This window comes from Aptenodytes forsteri, unplaced genomic scaffold, assembly GCF_000699145.1.
Source record: "Aptenodytes forsteri isolate BGI_AS27 unplaced genomic scaffold, ASM69914v1 Scaffold61, whole genome shotgun sequence".
Lineage (NCBI taxonomy): Eukaryota > Metazoa > Chordata > Aves > Sphenisciformes > Spheniscidae > Aptenodytes > Aptenodytes forsteri.
Genome location: NW_008794443.1, coordinates 6,089,183 through 6,108,768, shown reverse-complemented (window position 1 = coordinate 6,108,768; position 19,586 = coordinate 6,089,183). Strand labels below are relative to the sequence as shown.

The 19,586-nt window shown below is 39.6% G+C and overlaps 1 protein-coding gene across 1 annotated transcript in view; it reads left to right on the top strand.

Annotated features, from left to right (window-relative positions):
* COL8A1 (collagen type VIII alpha 1 chain) overlaps positions 1-19,586 on the top strand; it is a 91,827-nt gene that overhangs the window by 39,508 nt on the left and 32,733 nt on the right. The window contains exon 3 of the mRNA XM_019474723.1: positions 18,380-18,494. The gene's annotated coding sequence lies outside the window, so the exon portion shown is untranslated. The remainder of the gene's footprint in view (positions 1-18,379; positions 18,495-19,586) is intronic.

Genomic DNA, 19,586 nt, shown 5'->3' with positions numbered 1-19,586 from the left:
ATTTGAACAATCAGTGATAATTTATAAAACTGATTTCCATTTTTGTTCTTGCAATCAGTCATTCACAGTTTGTGGGCACATATTTAGCTGCTTCAAATTCCACACATATCAGATGACTGGAATATGCATTCAAAGGAGAGAGTGATTTTGGATAGCTGGCTTTCCAAGTGCCCAACTGGAGACAGCACAACAAGCCCAACCTTCACCAAGTGCTGACCACCCATTTCTGAGAACAAGATTGCCTTAAAGTGTCTCAAATTGCGGATTAGACACTTTTCAAAACTTAGGTATGTCATCATCATTTGTATCAGGTATAATACGAGAGTTAGTGTTAAAAAAACAGTAAGGAAGGTGAGACATAAATGTTCACTGCTTTTAAAAAACAGGTTGCAATTTTCTGTTTGTGACAGCATCATTGATTGCTCTGGAAGTTACAGCACTCTATAGCCACTAATCAAATAAAAGACTGAAATCTTAATCAGACAAAATCCTTTTTTTCCTGCTGATTTAAGCTGGAGAAAGAGGAATAGAAGAAACCTATAACATATGAGCAAAATTATCTCTAAATGGAGTGTTTAAAAATGTTTCCATCAGGCATCAGCAGATGGGTCTTTAAATGAAAGCCAAGTATTAAAATGGCATCTATTTTAAGTCTTGCATTCCAAGAGAGAAAATACGAGCCAGATAAGTTAGTCTGTGTTGACATGTAAAGTACATCACTCCCATTAGAAGGGCTGATGCGGATCTAAATTACCCAAAAGACGCTCTGCGGCTGACCTGAATACCAGAGAGCGGAAGCATAAATGAATTTGAACATTGGTAATTCAATTGTAGTGATTGCACCTCTGAATCAGCCTGGATGTAAACTTCCACTAGACCGAAAACACCTGGAAAAGCTCTGCTAAGAGGGCTTTATTCTTTGACAACTTTGGATGACAGCCTACATAAACAGGCAAGAAAGAGAGACATTGTCCTTTTTTTTCACTACAGCATTGTTTTCATGATCACTTCCAAAAGCCCAAATTTACAATTAGAGAGCCCTTTCTACAAGCACAGCATATAATTACATGCTTGGTGTTTTCAATATATGCTTGATATTTTCAGCACTATTCACTCAAACTCATGCTGTTTTTCTTTCAGTGTTTATACCTCATTCTCCTCTGAAAGCTTTAAAATTTTTGCACACACAAAAACTTCACTCCTCAGCTATTAATCTCATGTATGCTATCACTTCCTTTTGTTGTTTATAAGCAAGAAGATTGTTCAGAAATATCCTGGATTTGTGTAATGTACGTGAATTTAAAAAAATAATTTAATCTTTATTTAGACAAAATAATTAGAAAATCAACATGATGTCAAACTGAGACTAATTTCAGTAGTAATGACAGTAATTGATAAACTTCAGTCTGCTTAACAACGCTGTTTACATTCTTCCTGCCTTTCCTTAAAGTCAATTATTTCAGCACTCAAGGGATTTCTCTTATGCACATCTGCAAATTCAATGTCAGTTCCAGATTCACATTTTGGTGGTGAATCAAGCTGGCCTCAGTTCACCCAATGAGAGGCCAGTTTTTACCAGACAAACAAATAGAGGTGACTTAATACTTGTGGGGTTTAACTGACATATTTACTTGCTTTCACTATCCTTTTTTCACTTCCAATGAATCAAACATATTACTACACACTGTTGACAAATTGAAGATGATAGAAGAGAGCAGATGAGATAGAGATTAACAACTTTAAACCAAGGACGTCTGGCTTAACTCCCTAATATCTGACACTACCAGCTCTTCAAAGGGAGGCTTTCATTTTCTGAAAAGTATTGGGAAAGAGAACTAAGGTTTAAGGATTTTCTTTTAATTTGAACTAAATTCATGGGAAACTAGACATGGTATAAATATTCCAGATTACTGCACCTTCAACATTATATGTCTTGGTAGCATACATATCATTACTTAATGATACAGGTTCTCTATATGTATTCTCTTTATATAAACATTAGTAATGAAAGACTGATCAGCATATCAACAAAGAAGAAATTTACTCAATTCTTGGAAAATGAAAAAGCTGAGACCTTTTTGCATGTATACTTATCTGATACATATACGCAGTTGTTTACCCACACTTTATATTAAAGATAAAGTTTGAGTCAGCTTTTTAGTACAGAATTGAACGATACCAAAAAAAAGATAATATATTACTTAGTGTCTAGTTGTGACCTAAGCAAAGTTACAAAATTAAATAAGAATTGACATTAATTGGACTTTTTCCTCCAACTGAGTCAGAATGAGATTGGGCTGCTAACATCTCTGTGCAAAGAAATACTTGCCTCTACACAGAGCTGAGCAACAAGTCATGAGACCTAAAGCTTGGTGCTGCCAGTGACTTGCTGGGAACTTTCAGGCAAACGATTCTTTCCATTTTCCTTTGTTTTCCTAACTCTAAAATGGTAATAACAAAATTTATTCCTACTTACCCTGGAAAGTCTTGTGACTGTAAGCTAATGGTTCTTCAGCTCTAAACAGCATTAGTACAAAATTGGCTGTGACAGGCACTTCATTTTGTTGAGAACAGAGACATCATTGCATTTTCTCCAGCTGTGGTACCTTAGCATGCTCCCAAATGAAGCGATACCCACCTCCAACTGTTCTTAAACCCTAACTGGAAAACAGCAGCCTTACCTGCTAATGCTCCTTTCAGTGGGCTATTTCCACCTTTGCATACATTTGTTGTTATACTGTCAGTTCACAGGCTTTTCCACCGACTGTGTGGGAATGAGATTGGGCTGCTAAAATCTCTGAGCAAAAAGATACTTGTCCCCACACAGAGCTGAGCAATAACAACTCATGAGACCTAAAGACTGATCTTGTGCCTCTTGGTCACACTGGGTTGTACTGATCACTCCCCAAGTTCTTTCATGAGAGGCACTGAGATTAATTAATAATCAAAGAATTGCTCAGGCTGAGAGAAGCGACAGCATCCATGTGTAGGATACAGAAATGCAAAACACTAAGCAGATCACTTAGGCCAAATAGGGATAATCGCCCCATGTCACTTTCTAATACTTTTTGCAGAAACGGCTCTTTTTACCTCCAGGCATGAGGCTTCCAATATTTTCCTTGAGAGATTCCAAATTTTGTCTTCTTGCCCCATCACTCTATCCCTTTCTTTTCTTTTTCTCTTAGGCTGGTGCAGATGTTTTCTGCAGCATTCTTCTCTGCATTGCTTCTTAGCCAACTGTGTCCTTTAGCTTCTATGATAATCTTTTGGCTTGGTAAGTGTCCTTCTTGTTCATCTTTGCCTGTGGATCTACCGTCACTTCCACTGCATAGGCCACAGAATCCTATATATGTTCTTACCTTTACTACCTTTACAGAGACGATACTGCCTTTTTCCTTGGTGATCTGACACCTTGTTGTTGCAATATAACAAGATGCTGGAGATAGATGGGAGAACAGACTATGTCAAATTACCTTACAGGACAATATCTTGCATGCTGTGAAATACACTGTGCACATCCTTTGAGTCGCCTGACCAAATGTCTTGAAGATGTGTTTTTGTAAAATTGCATTGTCACTGGTACCAAGAGCGAATGCCATAGCATGTCAATTCAAAGAAATATCTCAGAAGATTAGCAGTAGATGCTGGGAGCTCTAATCCCAAGAATTATCATAGCATGGGAAAATCAATAGATTTTTTCAATAGCTTCCTAAGAGATGGCTGAGATGAGATGGCGATTTGTCCTTTCTAAAAGCCCTGTTTGCCAAAGATTTTCAACTTAGTAGGCTGCAGTTCAGTGTAATTCCCAGTACATGCCATAAAAATACAGGGTAAGTAATACTGATAGCTTTCTGCTGTAAAGAGAGACTTACTTAAAATATTGTAGAATGCTTTCTTGGTTATGTAGAGCGCAGAGTTTTCTGCTGATATCATTTTATGCGGTGAAAAAAGTCAAGAGGACTAGTTCAAACTGAATCACAAGCATTTTGCTGAGAAAGCAACAACTGCCTCAGAGCCATTGAACAATGAGGTCTGCTTTGAAGAGCTAGTGCAAGTTTATTTGCTCTGCAACAGAGCAAACCTTCAGTTCTGATTTTTTTGAAACATTCTTTCAATAGTTTAGCCTGGGTTTTGTACAACCTTTTCAGAATTAAGCAGCCTACCAGACTGCTGCCAACAAAGGTTGCTTAATTCCTCAGTAAAGGGGGAGTCTTGTTATTTAAATAAAGTAGCTACTGTAGTAGATTTGCAGATATGTTAAGAGTATTACAGGATCTAGAGGTAGAGTTAGGAAGAAAATACTATAAAGCAGGAAAAAATTAAACAGTGTACTTATTGAAACTTAAAAGACATTATGACATGTGATGTGATTGCATCAGATAAGAGCAGGTGGAACTGTGTTACCTGTACATGCAATGTCATGCATGTTGCAAAGTGACACTTGATTATAGTTACACTTTCCTTTAAAACACAGTCACCTTTTAAAACCTGACTGTCCACCACCACCAATTACATTAGGGGAAGAAAACAGAAGCCACAGGGTTCTTCTGTCCCTTTTTAAGGACTGCAAAACACCATACTATGTTTTCCTAAGCACCAGTAGATTACCCACAACCTTTTCTCTGAAACAGGACTGGTGAATTCATCTGCCATACATTCACTGTGACGGGACAGCAGCTGCTGCATTTCCTGAGGAACCACAGCAACACAGGTTATCTAGTCTAGTGCCTTCGTTGTGGTGATGGGATCACTTTACAACAGTTATTCTGGAAGAAATTTTCAGAGCCAACTTAGTTTCCATTCCTCATGTGAACACAGGCTTTCGTTCTGCTTTAGTCAGCAAAATGGAAGTACCTTTTAAGTGCTATGGTATTGCCTGGTCACCGTGAGTTCCTCTAAAACCAGGATTTTAGTAGAAGTAGAGCAGATACTGTAGTTTCTCCAGCATCTCTCCATCTTCAACCAGAAAGAAAGAGAGAACCTAAAGGCCATAGCCATGCACAGAAGGTATTGCCAAGTTTAACTTATTCCTGAAGCACCAGGAGGCTGAATCCTTGCTGCTGACCCTTCCACAGGAAGGGAGTTGCACGACTCTTCCACCTGCACCTTTCAGGCTTGTATTCTCAAGGGCAGACAATTATATTTTGCCAGGGTGTAAGTTACACCACACCAAAGCAACCAGACATTCTCCTGCAAGGAGCATAAGTAGCAACAGCTCAATAGTGCTTTCTCGTTGGTTTTCTTGTCTGCGTCCTTGCTGCTGACCCTTCCACAGGAAGGGAGTTGCACGACTCTTCCACCTGCACCTTTCAGGCTTGTATTCTCAAGGGCAGACAATTATATTTTGCCAGGGTGTAAGTTACACCACACCAAAGCAACCAGACATTCTCCTGCAAGGAGCATAAGTAGCAACAGCTCAATAGGGCTTTCTCGTTGGTTTTCTTGTCTGCAGTCCATAGTATGTTATAGCGGATTGGCTGCCTGTTGCTGCAGGTTAATGGCTGACTGTGCATGGTTTGAAACAAGGTGTCAGGCTCTTGTCCAGGCTTTGCATAAAAGCCTCATGTGTCTGTTGTGTTGAGCTAGTGATATATACACTGGAAACACACAACCAGTCTAAATTTTTTCAGCTTGTGAAAGTTCATCTGTCAGACCAGCCTCTTGAACAAGCACTCCGGGATTTTACTGGAAAAAATTACTTCAACAAAAACATTCTCTCAGCATACTCAAAAACCTGCATGCAAATTTGCTCCCTTTAGAGAATAAACAGGGGTGTTTTAGCAGACTCAGCTGCAGAAGTTTTATTGGCAGGTTATTAAAAGCTTCAAATTTTTTGATACAATTTCAAGAAAAAATGTAGACACTTACAGTAGACTGGTAATACTAAAAGACAGAGGAAGAAAGGGACACTGGGCAAAATACACAAGCAAAAAGCAGAGCTGTTTCTCCTCAGAGCTTGCTTTGGATAAATTACTTCTGATCTCCATCAAAGCCCATGGCTTTGTATAAATTTAAAGACGAGTCAGGCAATTTATTTACTGCATAAAGTGAATGCACAGGAATTCTTTCTACCCCCAGATTCTTGGACAGTGTCCTGCCACTAGAAGTTACAAACCATCTAAGCATTGAAAAGTGCTTTTCACCAACCACTAATGCCACTGAATGGTCTGGTTTATGACTTTTGTGTGGGATGATATCAAACTGGAATCAATCAAGTTTTAACACAAGGTGTGATCTATCTATTTTTTTCTAGTAGGTATTTATTATGCTAATTATATCCTTTGGTATCTCAGCATCCTCATTATTTGACATTATGGACATCTGCCTGTGTATAAAAGTTTCACAAACTACCCATAACCTTGTAGATACACATAAAATCATTAATCATTGTAAGAGAAATTCTGGTGTGTTTGAAGTCAATGGCAAAACGTCCCTTGACTTCAACAAGGCTCAGATTTCGCCTCTCCCCCTGCAATGTCTCCAGCAGGTGCCATTGCCTTTAATGCCAACTGTCAGCAGGTGTCTTTGCTAGTAGTTCCAAATAACAGCATTTGCCTTATTATCCAGCATATTAAAAATGTATTTTCTGCTGGCTCACACTGAGCTTTCAGTCCAAGGTGGAGGTTGTGACATCTGCCCAAATGAGATTGCATGCTGCTGGAATGAATTCCCGGCTCCATTCCAGACTCTAGCTCTCTGTTCCTTAGTGGCTTTGGAGCTAATAGAATCATAAATTGAAGCTGATTTGTATTCTGTATGGCCAAAGAGTTGCAATAAAGCCTTAAGATGGGTGGATCTTCCAAAGCACCCTGCCAATTAGAACTATTGTTTACCCCGTTGAGCTTCTCATTTGGTGAATTGTCTAATACTGCGTTGCATCCAGTAGGTTTCTATGCTGGCATGTTGCAAACACGTGAGCAAATCATCTGGGTATTAACAAATATTTTGGACCTCTAGTGCAGCTTTCAACCCAAGAGCTTTAAATAACTACACATGTTAATTAAGCCCTTCCAGCTTCCACTATGAGGTAGGTAAATGTTAATATAATCTTTTCGCAGATGGAGAGTCATTAGCACAGAGCTGTTAAAAGAATTGCCTGCTGGCTGATATGACTTCTGTGGAAGGTGGATCCTTTATCTAACAAGACTGTTTTTCATGTGCTCTTAAGCTGCCAAAGATAAGCTGACTACATATCTCCACATGTTCTGCCCAATTTACCCCTATCTTTTTTTTCAGTCTCAGAATAGGATCTACCATGTAGGTGATACATGGATTCTTAAAACCATCACATTTCACATCCTCTGCTAGAGACATTTATGTTCACTGAACTGGTGACCTCTGCAAGAATTCATACATCTAATTAATGAAGATTTCGTCTTTGGGAAAAAGCAACCCACAGGGATATCTTTCTATCTTTCGTCAAATAAGTGCTCATTTTAGAAGAATGAAAGATTCATTTTCTCTTGTAATTTTTGGGAGTCAAAGCATATCTAATTTTCCCCATCCTTCGTCAGACTTATCCCATTATACTCAGAAATTTTATGCTTCTTTCTCCAGTAAAAATTCTCCTGGAAATAGGGATATAAAAATAGGATGTTAATAGCTGTAGAATTCTGTTGCTAGTTTTGATCTCTAACAGTTATATCTATCAGTCAGATTTAGAAATTTGACCCATCTTCCTTCATCAGACCTCGTCCTATTCAAGTCCAATTTTAAATTAAAATAACCACGTCTTTTATTTTACTGTTATCATAACCAAATATGGTATCTACTAAACCTGCCAGCTATCCTGCTAAGATTTGAAATATCTTTTTGATGTTTGCCAGACTTAAAACTTATCCCAGTCAACCTTGTACTATTATTGCCTAAGAAATTAAAGGCATTAACCAGCTGCTGTGGAAGGTAAGTAATTTTATATTTTTGTTTGCATTCATCAGTTTTTGAGGGAAGAAAGGGCTGGTATTTTTTCAGTTTCCAAAAGCCAAAGATTCTGTTTAACTCCGTGCTCCCATATAGGTTTAGACTACCGCTTCTGAACATGGTATCTGAGGTCATCCTGTGTGAAATCAATAATAATATTTAAGTCCCTAGGAATTCCCCATCTCCCTATGACTTGGACACCAGCGAAGGTATTTAAGTCTGTTAAATTCTCAATAGTTTAAGCCATGGAAACGGAGGACAGATTTATTTTCTACCACACGTAACATCTAAATTATCTACAGGTAACGGTAGATCCATCTTGGAAGTTACAACTGTATAGATCACTTTGACTGTGGTGTCACTCTGATGTCATCTGGAAGAAAGGTGGAGCTTGCCTAGAAAATGGTTTTGTAACTGACGTAGCATATGATTTCAAATTAATTCAGGTTAAAATACCAGGGATAAAAGAAAGAGGGGTTAACTCCTGGAGTTGTTCTCCCATATGCAGGCAAATTTGATTTTAGTATTAATTGCAGTGTGAACTCCAGAACAGAGAAGTCCTATTGCCACATTCAGATAGCTACAGTATGGAGAACAGTTTGGGTGTAGCCAATCCATCCCACTCTATCAAAATCCTTCTTGCCACTTCCAGAAAAGGCTGACATTGGACTCAATTCTACATTTATGAAAATGTAAAATGAAATCAATGAACTAACATCATTATGAACTTGTTCTTAATTGATCTAAAGTGATACATCTGATTTAAACTTGAGAAGATTATTTCCAATCTGCTGGCCAGAATGTTGCCAGTGCCTTACAATCCATCTTTATTCAGGATCTGTACTTTCTACACACCTTCATAATTTCAGAAGTTTTGGGATGATGATTAGAAACATTCTTATCACCAAAACCTTTCTGCCCAACTCAGAAGAGGTATCTTCCCTTAGAATTAGCATTAGTACATCTTTTTATTCTTTATGGAATGGTCTCAGGAATTTGTCAAAGCCTGGACTCCTGTGGCTTTTTATAGCTGAATTATTTCCAGCATCTTTGCTTAGTTATATTTCCATCCAAATGTTCTTTTTGTTTCTAGACTGTCTGTAGGACTTCAGCTAAGTCAAAGTACTTACTGTATTTTGCAGTGCTTGTTCTGTCTCTTACTGTATATATTTGAGAAAATCTTTAAATGCTTCTTTTAAAGTCATTAGTTAATGTTCTCATTTTTACTAGCCCATTTTATTAATTAAATATATTCAGTGGCGTTTGAAATGTTTATTTCACTACTCATGCATGACACCTGAGCATCATTTCTGACGTCACACACCTCACCTTATAACTGCTGTCTCTTTAAATCCTTTAATTTGCATAGCAGTACAGCTGGGAGTCTAGTACAGTCACATGTATAAATACCACCTATATAATCACATCAAGTAGTGAAATTTTGGAGTAGAAATTCCAAGCGTGGTAGAAACACAGTGTGTACTGTAAGTTTTAATTAGCTAATGACATTCATAAGATAAAAATAATTCGGTGCTTGGAAAAGTGCAGGCTATGCTTTTTGGGGTCAGGGAGGCAAGGGGCAGGGGAACATGAGATCTGGCTGAGATCATAGGACATATCCCAAGTGAAACACAGTTCAAGAGGTGGGATGTGTCATAATTTCTTCACACACACAAGCAGTGTTTGTGCTGCTGGTCCTGGATAAGGCTTCATATTCCTGCGGAAAGGAAGGCTGACCCACTGACTAAGGCACTATCCTGAGGCAGGGAATACCTCCCTCCTATGCCCCTCATCTCTTACACACCTCCTAACCGAGGCAGGGAATACCTCCCTCCTATGCCCCGCATCTCTTACACACCTCCTAACTGACCTTGGGGAGAGGATTTAGCCTCATTCCAGCCACAAAATGGGAGCAGTACCTCTTCCCTAACTCACAAGGTACTGTGAAGATAAATATGTGAATATTTAGGTACTACTGTAATGATGACCAAATAAGCCACTGGCATAAGCTTATCGAGTACTATATTAGCATGGAGAGGAATTCTCCTGCTTGCCTGTAATGGGAAACTCCTAAAATCTTGCCTTAAAAGGAATGGACAACAAACAGCATGAATCCCTAAGGATGAAGAGGTCATACTTTACAGTCCACAGAGGCATTTTACTTCCAAGGGTGGCATTTTGAAGATATTCTCAGTACTTTTTCCTCTATAAACCTGAAAGCATTTTACTTTATGATGAAATAGACAAATACAACATTTCTACTTTTTGATTAACAATAGTACACCATGTTCCTTTTCGTTTCCTCATCCCAACCTGAGTAGAAAACACACATCTGTTTGAGTATGTTTAATTGCTTTGATTTTACTTAAGAGAAAAAGTATAATGGGAAAAAAAAAACCTCGTGCTTTTCTGTAACTGATATTTTGCTCTCTGCTAAGTATAGGGGCATTTCCACCGGTTTAATTTAACCCCCTGATTCAGCAAAGAAACTAATCACGTACATAACTCAATGTATAACACTTAATTACTCTCAAAAATAAATGTTTAATTACTTTATCAACTCAGTGCTCTAGAGACTTGAACAGAAAAGTTTTGCCTTTTCTTTATGATGTGAGATTCTATGACACTAACATAGAAACTGTTTGGCAATTTCATCTCCTTTAACCTTTTTCCATTTGCCAAAGATCAACAATGTAGTGTGTCCAATATTCAGTTATCTGGGTATCAGCAATGGAGGATAGAATTTACGTTTTGTTTGTTTGTTTGTTTCTGCCCATGCAGAGTACGCAGATGACAGTCAAGGTTGTTCTCTGCTCTGATATTTCATCATGATTATATTTACGGTGTTTAGAACAATTTTTTCAAATATATTATCCAGAAGTTAGCATAGTCCTTACGGCTATCACGTAGCTTTTTAAGGTAAATTACATAAAAGGATGTAATGTGGTTCAGAGAGTTTAGCCAAACAAATAAACAAAGCGGCAAGAATTGGCTGGTGCCAATCAGGGTAAGGAACATTACCTATACCTGTGGTAAATAGAGCACATTGGTCACTGCACACTACATTAGCAAGATATGTATTCTGACTTTTTATTAGATTATATAAAAAAATGTGCATTTCACTTCATTTTTCCTTATAACACGAGACTAAGCTGATAAAAATTCCAGGATGGATAAAGAATTGGTTTGTTGAGATTGGCAGCAGTAAGGAACAGGAAAGTTTACTTTTCTATTTTTTTTTGTTTTTTAAGAGGCATGCATAAATAACCTGACTAAAATTACACCATGCCCTTTATACCTACTGTTTCCTTTTACAGGTACCTCTCCCAGAAATAGCTAGTCTTGGCTGGCGCTAGCAAATCTGTGTATGTATTAGTTAGAACCAGGAAAAATTTCAAGACAGAAATTCAGTAGTCTTAACAGAGCTTAGATTTCATTATAAATTTGAAATTCCGTCCAAGTTCATGGTGTAGAAACATACCAGAGAGAAACACGCAGTGATACATAATTCTGTCCTGAAGGCCTGGCAAAATTTCTGTCTGGACCAATAATACCTCCCTATAATCTTCTTGGCACTTGGAGGCCTACTCTTTAATTGCAGTTCAGCGTGCTCCTACAAACCTTTTCTGGGGAGGTGGTTTTGTAGGAATTGCTTTGGCTGAAAAGCCTGAGAAGCTTATCAATTATGAGCCACTATTAATAAGAAACACATCTTGTGACAGTTCCAGTACCCCTAAAGAAATGGCCTGCCATTACCCTGTGTCTATGTTTACCTCAAGGCAAGTATCTCACACATTGCCTGGCAAACAAAAACTAAATCACTGAATTGTCATGGACTAAACAAAGTGCAACAACTATACCTATTTGCAAGCAAGTTGCAATCACACCCCAATAGCCTCCGATAACCTAATCATAAAGAATCAAGTTACTGACGTTTGATGGATGATAGGAAATGTGTTTTATACCTACAGAACTAGTCCTATGCAAAAGTATTGCATAAATTAAGAAGGTAGAAAAATTCCTCAGGCATGATGAAGCAAATTAAAAATGGAGAAAAAGGAGAACTTGCTTTTACTGGCTTAAGGAAACACCTTTACAGCTAGATATTCAAAGCATTGTGCCAGTTCCTAATTATTTAGCCATGTATTTCTCTGAATAAAGTCCACAGGAACTGTCTGGTTAAGACCACCCATTTAGTTCTTAAATTTTCATCCTTAATCTTTCGTGTTGATTTTCCATAAATTGTCTGTTCACTTTCCATGTTTAAACTCTCCTACACAGCATGAAAAAGTGGCATAAAACCAGCCCAGCCCAGCATGGTATGCACTGTGAACAGCTACTTTTGTTATCATATGAGGAAATGACAGATTTCGATGGGGAGTGGGTAGGAACAGGGCCCCTGCTAATAGCTGGAAGAACAAACAAGTGGCGTTAAGCAGAGCTAATACTTACCTACCTAATTCACTCTCATGACGAGAAACACAGCTCAACTCCAATCCTATAGAGTCATTGTACAGAGTTTACAGCACACGTACAGTTACACTGAAGTTCTAGTCGGGGAAATACATGTCTCCACATGCATGCGTAAATCCTCCCCACTTAAGTATTTTGCTGAACTGGGGCCTGGCAGGCTAAAGTGTCTGTCAGGTCCATATTGAAGCACCCGTTGTGCAGCCAGGGAAGAACTCTCATAGTGCATTTTGACAGAGGTCCCTGCCTGCCTCCATCAGGTACCAAAAGGAGCACATCCTTTCCCAAGGCTTGAGGATGCTGACGAGCTCATGTAAGACGCTTACCATCTTGCTGACTTGAGCTCTCCATTGGATGCTAGGGCAAGAAGAGGGAATGAAAAAAGGGAATACTTAGGTCTTAGGAAGCAGAATACCTAGTTCACCCAGCGGTGACCCAAATTACAGACGATACTACCTGATCACATCAGACGGAGTGATTAATGTTTCTTCTTAAGTCTAATAGTGAGAGTGGTAACCTACTGAGAACGTACCCAATGTGACCGATTGTATTCACTGTCCTCCAAATAGGAAGCAAGATGCTTCATATCCAGACTAAGTTAGCCACGTGCACTGAAATAGGAATGTATCTGTAAAAGGCAATCAGAGTGATTCTTTTCAAAGACAGAATATACAAGGTTTTTTTAGCAGCACAGAAATCTGATAAAGCTAATGGGAGTACTATCTGAATGATTCTGAATTTACTACGCTGGAAAAAAGAAAAAAGGCAAGAGGATGTCATGACATCCCTCCCTTCTGTTTTTATTATCAGTCACTGGTAGAAACTTGGCACACCACTTCTGAAGCAACTGTGACAAACTCAGTTGTTGGTTTTTTGTGAAGGAATATAAAAATGCTTTTACCTCAGTGTTGCTTAAAGTTTTGGTTATGATTCAAGAATCTCAAAATATTGAGAATAATTGCAACATTGTGTGCTGCCAGCATTTGCAGTACAAAATTCTTTGTGTTTTTCTCACACTCTATTTGAAAAAAGAACATTTTGCACCTCAATAGATAGTTGTGGTTTTGGATCATAAAGCACTAAGGGTTTTGATCTGTTCTGATTCCTACCCCTTGTGTCTCATTTTTCTCATGGCTTAGAACAAAATATTAATGTGACTCATCTGTCATAAGTAATTTTCATATCCTCAACCCTCTATTTTGGTGTCTGACTAGAGGAAAGCTGTAGTTATGTAAAAGTATTTGTGTATTTTGTATAAGGGACGATGGGAATCATAGGTACTTTAAGCAAAAAAAGAAAAATGTCAGGAGAAGAGAGTGAATTATAAATGAAAGCAACTTATATATATTGTAATTAAATGTAATAAATACTTTAAAGCATGCTATTTCAATTTACTATTTCTTAGCTTTAAACATCACAGCTGTCATCCCTGGAACATTGGAAAAGGAAATAATAAATGGGAAAAAAAAATAATTTTATGGACTGGCTTGTCCAAAATGAGTCCCAAATTTGATACTGAAACATTTACAAAGACACTAATTATGCTTGGAAAGCTGGTATTTGAAATTGCAAATGTCAGTTCCAGGATGTCAATGTTTTCTGGTACAGTTTAGGAAATCCTGTGTAGCGTGCTACTTTCAAAAAATGTAATTATGTGTACACATTCCTGTGACTTTTCTCCAGACCAGCCTTCTATTCCACAGTAGTTCTCTCTCACAAAAATTTAAAAAATTCACTAGAAAATAGCACAAACAATGAGTACAGCAGCAATTTTGCTACAGAGGCATTTGCAGCAATTGACCAAATTCCTCTTTTCTCCCTCAAACACCAGATTGAAATATTTCACTAAGTAGATCCAGTTCAATGCAAACCTCATTCCACAAAAGTCATTTGCATTTGGGCTGAATATTGAATCATCAGGACTTAAGTATATACTTAAAATAGAAGTTATATTTATGTGACTACTTAAATTAACCAGGGGTCATGCTGTTTCCGTGTTGAGAGAGAGAATACAGTGATTTTCTGCCTTTCTGATTTTGCCTTTCTGCACTGGAATTGCAAACACAAAGTGTTGTTTTCCATAATCCAGTTAATACCTGCAGGCAGCAGAGTGGGAGGGAGAGGAGAGTGCACGCCACCTTACTATATCTGAATATTTAGTACACAGAAAATAAATTCTCCCCTCTCCTTTCAGCTACAGCTTTGCACTAAGTAATTCTTAAAAGCAGAGCAATGAAATGAAACTCTACCAATCAGGAAATCTAATGCTTAAGTTTCCTCTTAAGAATGGTTTCTGTCATTCTCCTCTCTCTTTCATATTCCCTCCCTCCCTTGCTTCTCCAGGAAGCCTTCTTGGGACTTATTTTCTCCGTAACAAAAAAGACTGCCTTGTGTTGCTTCACGTTCCCCAACATCATGGCTTTAGACCTGGAACTTCTCCAAACAGTCCTAATATATATATATCAGGATCTCCACGTGACTGAATAACACAGGGGAGACAGGGATTGTATCAGTAGGAAAACTTCCATGAGATTATTTTTTCAGGTTAAAAAAAACATATTGCACCATCATATGTTTTCAGTTCTGAAAGTGGAGGAATGCACATGAAGTGATTGGTCTCAGGACATGAAGAGCTGGATGATGATGATGATGATGATGATGATGATAATAATAATAATAATAATAATATATTCATTTTAAAGAGAACAACATCTCAAAGTGGCCAGGAGTTCCTTTCAGAAAAATCAGTGGGAGCCTGTTGAGTGATTTACTGGAGCCAGAATTTGGCTTTTTATTGGTTACACTGTGTAGCAAACCCAAACTCTCAGCACTGGCCAAGGGCATCCTTGGAGCAGGCAAGGCAGGCAGGGGTAGTGGGGGGGTGTGGTGGTGGTGTGGGATAGGGAAAGGCATGTGAGAGGGAAAGGTGGGAACTGTGTCAGTGATGTTGTGGGGGCTTTTTGAGGACTGAGGGGACTGTGTGTGGGGAGGTTGTGAGGGGACAGGGCACTTTTTCTGCTCCTACAGTTGTCTCTTCTCCTTGGGACCACTTCTTTTCCTTCCTTCCCCTCCTCCCCGGAGGCAGGACGCCCGGAGACCTTCCCTTCACTTCCACTATATCCACCATCACCATCTACACATTTTTCTGTACCTTCTTGATTGTCAAGGAGGGGTCGGTCCTGGTTTGGAGGGACACAAACTAGGACAGGACCAGGGCAGAAAGCCAGAGAAATCCTGCTGCCACTGGAGGTAGAAGGGGCAGATGTGATTGCTGCTGCCGCTGCTGTACTGGGGCCCTCTGGTACACGCTGGCACTCCTTTACCCTCTCTCTAATCCCACAAAGGCAGTAACAGCAGCACGGATGGTACAAACAGGAGGCAGGAATGAGCTGTTTGGCTGAAATGTCTAATCCCTCTCTCCTCAGGCACAGGCAAAGTAGCTTGCCATCCCCTTCAGTCTGGCAGCTCTCCATTTTGCTAACTATTCAAAGCTACTTCTGACTTTGTGACTTTCCTTCATCCATACAAGAAGCTGAGCCAAAGCCCCAAACCTAAACACCTGCAAGCTGCAGAGAAGTTTGTATCCAGAGCTGAACTGTGGAGCCCAGAGCCGCCTCTAAAAGCGCTGGATGTGTGTAGATGTGTTCTGAATTATTGACTCATTGTTTGAAGGAGAAGGCCTGTTTGGCAGGATAAACAATAAAAAGCTACTCTTCATAAAACTAGGAAGCAAATGGCAATGAGGTTGTGCCTAATGCATTGGCAATTTCTGCTCTCCAGGCTTTAGAGTCCTCTCAGAAAGGGGCCAAATGCGCATTTTTTTGTACAGCTCAAATAAATTGTATTAAACCAATTGCAAATAATCCACAGTACTTGGGCATTGCCTCCTATCAGTTCCCCAGGTGGCAGCGCATCTGCTAAACTGCACCACAAACTGAACAGGGATCTGCTTGCGAGAGATGGAGGGAGAGAGATGGAGGGAGTCAAAAGAAAATCACCACAGATTATCTACCAAAGCAAGGGCAGATCGGGGGCCAGTGCTAGATCTGGTATTACCAGAGAACTGAGCTGGCAATCATTACAGAGATTTTTTTAAATAAATTTGACACCAGAGGCCAGAAAGCTTTGTCATCACTAATCTAATTCCTAATCTAAATCAAAGGGCCTGGAAAGCAGCCAGTTACTTTCTGCAAGGGCTCTGGGCTTCGTGAGGAAGGCACCCACCTGGCTGCTGTCATGCAGCAGCTCTCAGAGCCCGTGCTGGGGCTGGGTGGTCAGGTGGAGCCACCTGAAATGGAGAAACAGATTCCAGCCAGCAACCAAAAGTCAAGAGCTGTTTGGCAATCAATGTACTCCGGAGGTACCTGGGCTGATGTTTTGAGATCTCCTTTCTGGCAGAAAATGCTCCTCAGTCTACAAGAGTCAAGCTGCTTCTGTGAAAATGTACTGTTTTGACCAAAATTTAATTAATTCTTTTGTCAGATTTGAAAGAGAGAGACCTTATAATAGCCCAGGTGTGGCATTCAGGTGAAACGGGGTAGCAGGCACGTTTCAAATGGGCTGGAATAAATCTGAGGTAAAACAGTCAAGCTACCCGCAGGTTTCCCTTGTGAAATCAGTACTCCTTTTTGGCTCTCCTCACTCTCAAAATGCTTCCTTCCTCTAAGGTTAGCATAGTCTGGTGGTGGCCAGGCCACTCAGGGCACAGCTCCCTGGGGCCCACTGGGTCCTGGGGTACACGGCACGGCTGAAGCTCAGCTGTGCAGAGGTTAGGAGCCACTACTCTTGAGTTTTCATTTTGCCCTGGCTGATAAAATGCTTAAAGTAGATGGAGAGATACCTTTGAGTGTGTTTGGCTCTCCGGAGTTACACTGACTGCTGGGAAACCAGTGGCTCTGGAGAGTAAAAACACAGGTGAGGAAGATCGTAGCCCAAATATCTCAATTTTCAACCGCAAAGCCAACCAACGTGTGAAAAGCATCACACTGCTTATCAAAGAGCTGTTTTTCTAGTAGCCCATGGGTTCATGAAGGATGGACGCTGAGCAGCAAAAGGAGCAGGTTGTCAGCAGCTGAGAGCCCAGGTGCTGGGCCCTCCCTAGTTCTGATCCAGCAAAGCACTCAAGTACGTGCTCGCACTCCAGCTGGAGCACAGGTCTCCAGAATTCACCATCCAGGACTTTATCACACTGAACCCTAAATATCTTGATGGCAGCTGAGCCCACCAAATCACAGAGACTTTTCCCAGTCATGTCAGTGGGATTTGGGTCAGGTGAAGCACAGATGACTTGGTAGCAGCTGCATGAGAGTGATTAGTCTATAAAATAGATAAGCATATTTTATATTTATATAGGACATTAGCATTGCCTGTGGCTCCCTTTGTTAGCATCCTCACATTATGAGTGCTGTCACGTTTGGGACTTTGTATGGCAGTTCCAAGCACATCGTATCAATCCAAGCCTCTTGGCAACTAATGACTTTATGTTGCACATGGCATGAAAGGGTTTGTATGTACATTTTCATGGGGGCAACACACATGGAGAAAGATGAGATTAAGTGAAAGTTTTTCAGCTGTCCTTCAAACTGATAATTTTATACCTAGTAATCTGAAAAAGCTACGCAGTGTCTCTGCAGAAGGGTGGGAACAAGGCTCAAGGCACTTTTCTTGAAATCCAAACCCATATTTTGATTTACAGCATAATTATTAGAGGATTGCCAGCAAAAATACCAAACATTAGGATTTTTAGTCCATATTCAAACTGCTACATCAGTTTTCACAAGCATTGAGTAACTAAAAAGGCTACTCAAAGTGAATGAGTTGCCAGGTTTTCATACTTCTGAACAGTAGACCTTGAATAAGAAGCCTGAATATGGAATTAAAAGACTACGTTAAGCCACTATGTTTGAAAATCTTGGCCAATATTCCTTAATATTTCTGCAAAATGGATAGTGTGCTCATACATTTCTTATAAGCTTTCTTTTCCCCCTAGGGACCAACTTAAAATCAACAAAGTAACAACGGGCCTAACGCAATCAGGAAATCTAGGTCTCTTAAAGTGAAAAGCAAACAACTGTCCTTCTTCTGCCCTTTCCCGAAATCTAAATGTAAGTATATCCAGCTTTGAAATCCTAAATGCGTTATACATAATGCCAAAAACAAAGCGCAAAGGCTTAAGAACTGCCTTAAGAAGTTGTCTTAAGCGACTGCCTTAAGAAGTTGTCTTAAAGCTATCACCTACACAGGATTTGATAAGTTATTCAAGTGTTTGCTATACACCAAAGCTTTTGAATTTTGAGTAGAAAAATACATGGTACATAAATTTTGGTGATCATCCTCAGCAGCATTTTTTTTCCTAGATAATGAAAGAAATCTACCCTTTCAGTCATTCTCCGTTGTTTAATAGGAGAGAACATGTAATTTTGGCATTTCACGTTTGTTTAAAGAATCTTCTTTTAAATCTATTTTTACGGTCAGGAAAGAGTAAGGATTGAAAAAGAAATGTCAAAAAACATTATATCCTGGGAATAGAGTGAACCATGCTATTGATGTGCTTTTGATATCCAAAATGCATGTGTACAGGTGTCTGCTTCCGTATGTATGCACATGTAAAAATGAACGTCAGTAACATTCATTGGGAAATCCACGTTTAATACAATGTTTAGTTTAGCTCAATAATAGGCAGAACATGTTAAACATCATTCTGAGCCTTAATGGAAAAGTTTCTGACAACTAGACATTAGCTCATAGTATCACAGTCATCTTACGCCTATGACTATTGTTTGTTATCAAGTGTGACTTTTGGAAGAAAAAATGCATTATTGCTTAACAGGCTGCATTGCAGTAGTGTCCTGCACTCTGTTTTGGTTTCTAGGTAGCTAATTAAAAGAACCCACATGTTTAGAGTTAATCATGTAAATCCTCAGGCTTTCTGAACATCTTTTAAGGGGCATGAGCGCCACATTGGGTCGTGTCTCTCTCTTGCGGAGAATCCTACACGCTTGGTCCGAAATTAAACCAGTAGAGTCACATAAACATGACTCTACAAACAGGCGGCTCTAGAGCGTCAGCCCTGGCAGAAACCCCGCTCCGTGAACCCACTGAACTTCTCCAGGCACCGGGCTGGACTGGCGCAGCGCCAGGGCATTCGGATCTCTGGCAGTGGCCGCCGCCGGGGCTGTCCCTGGGAACCGGTTCAC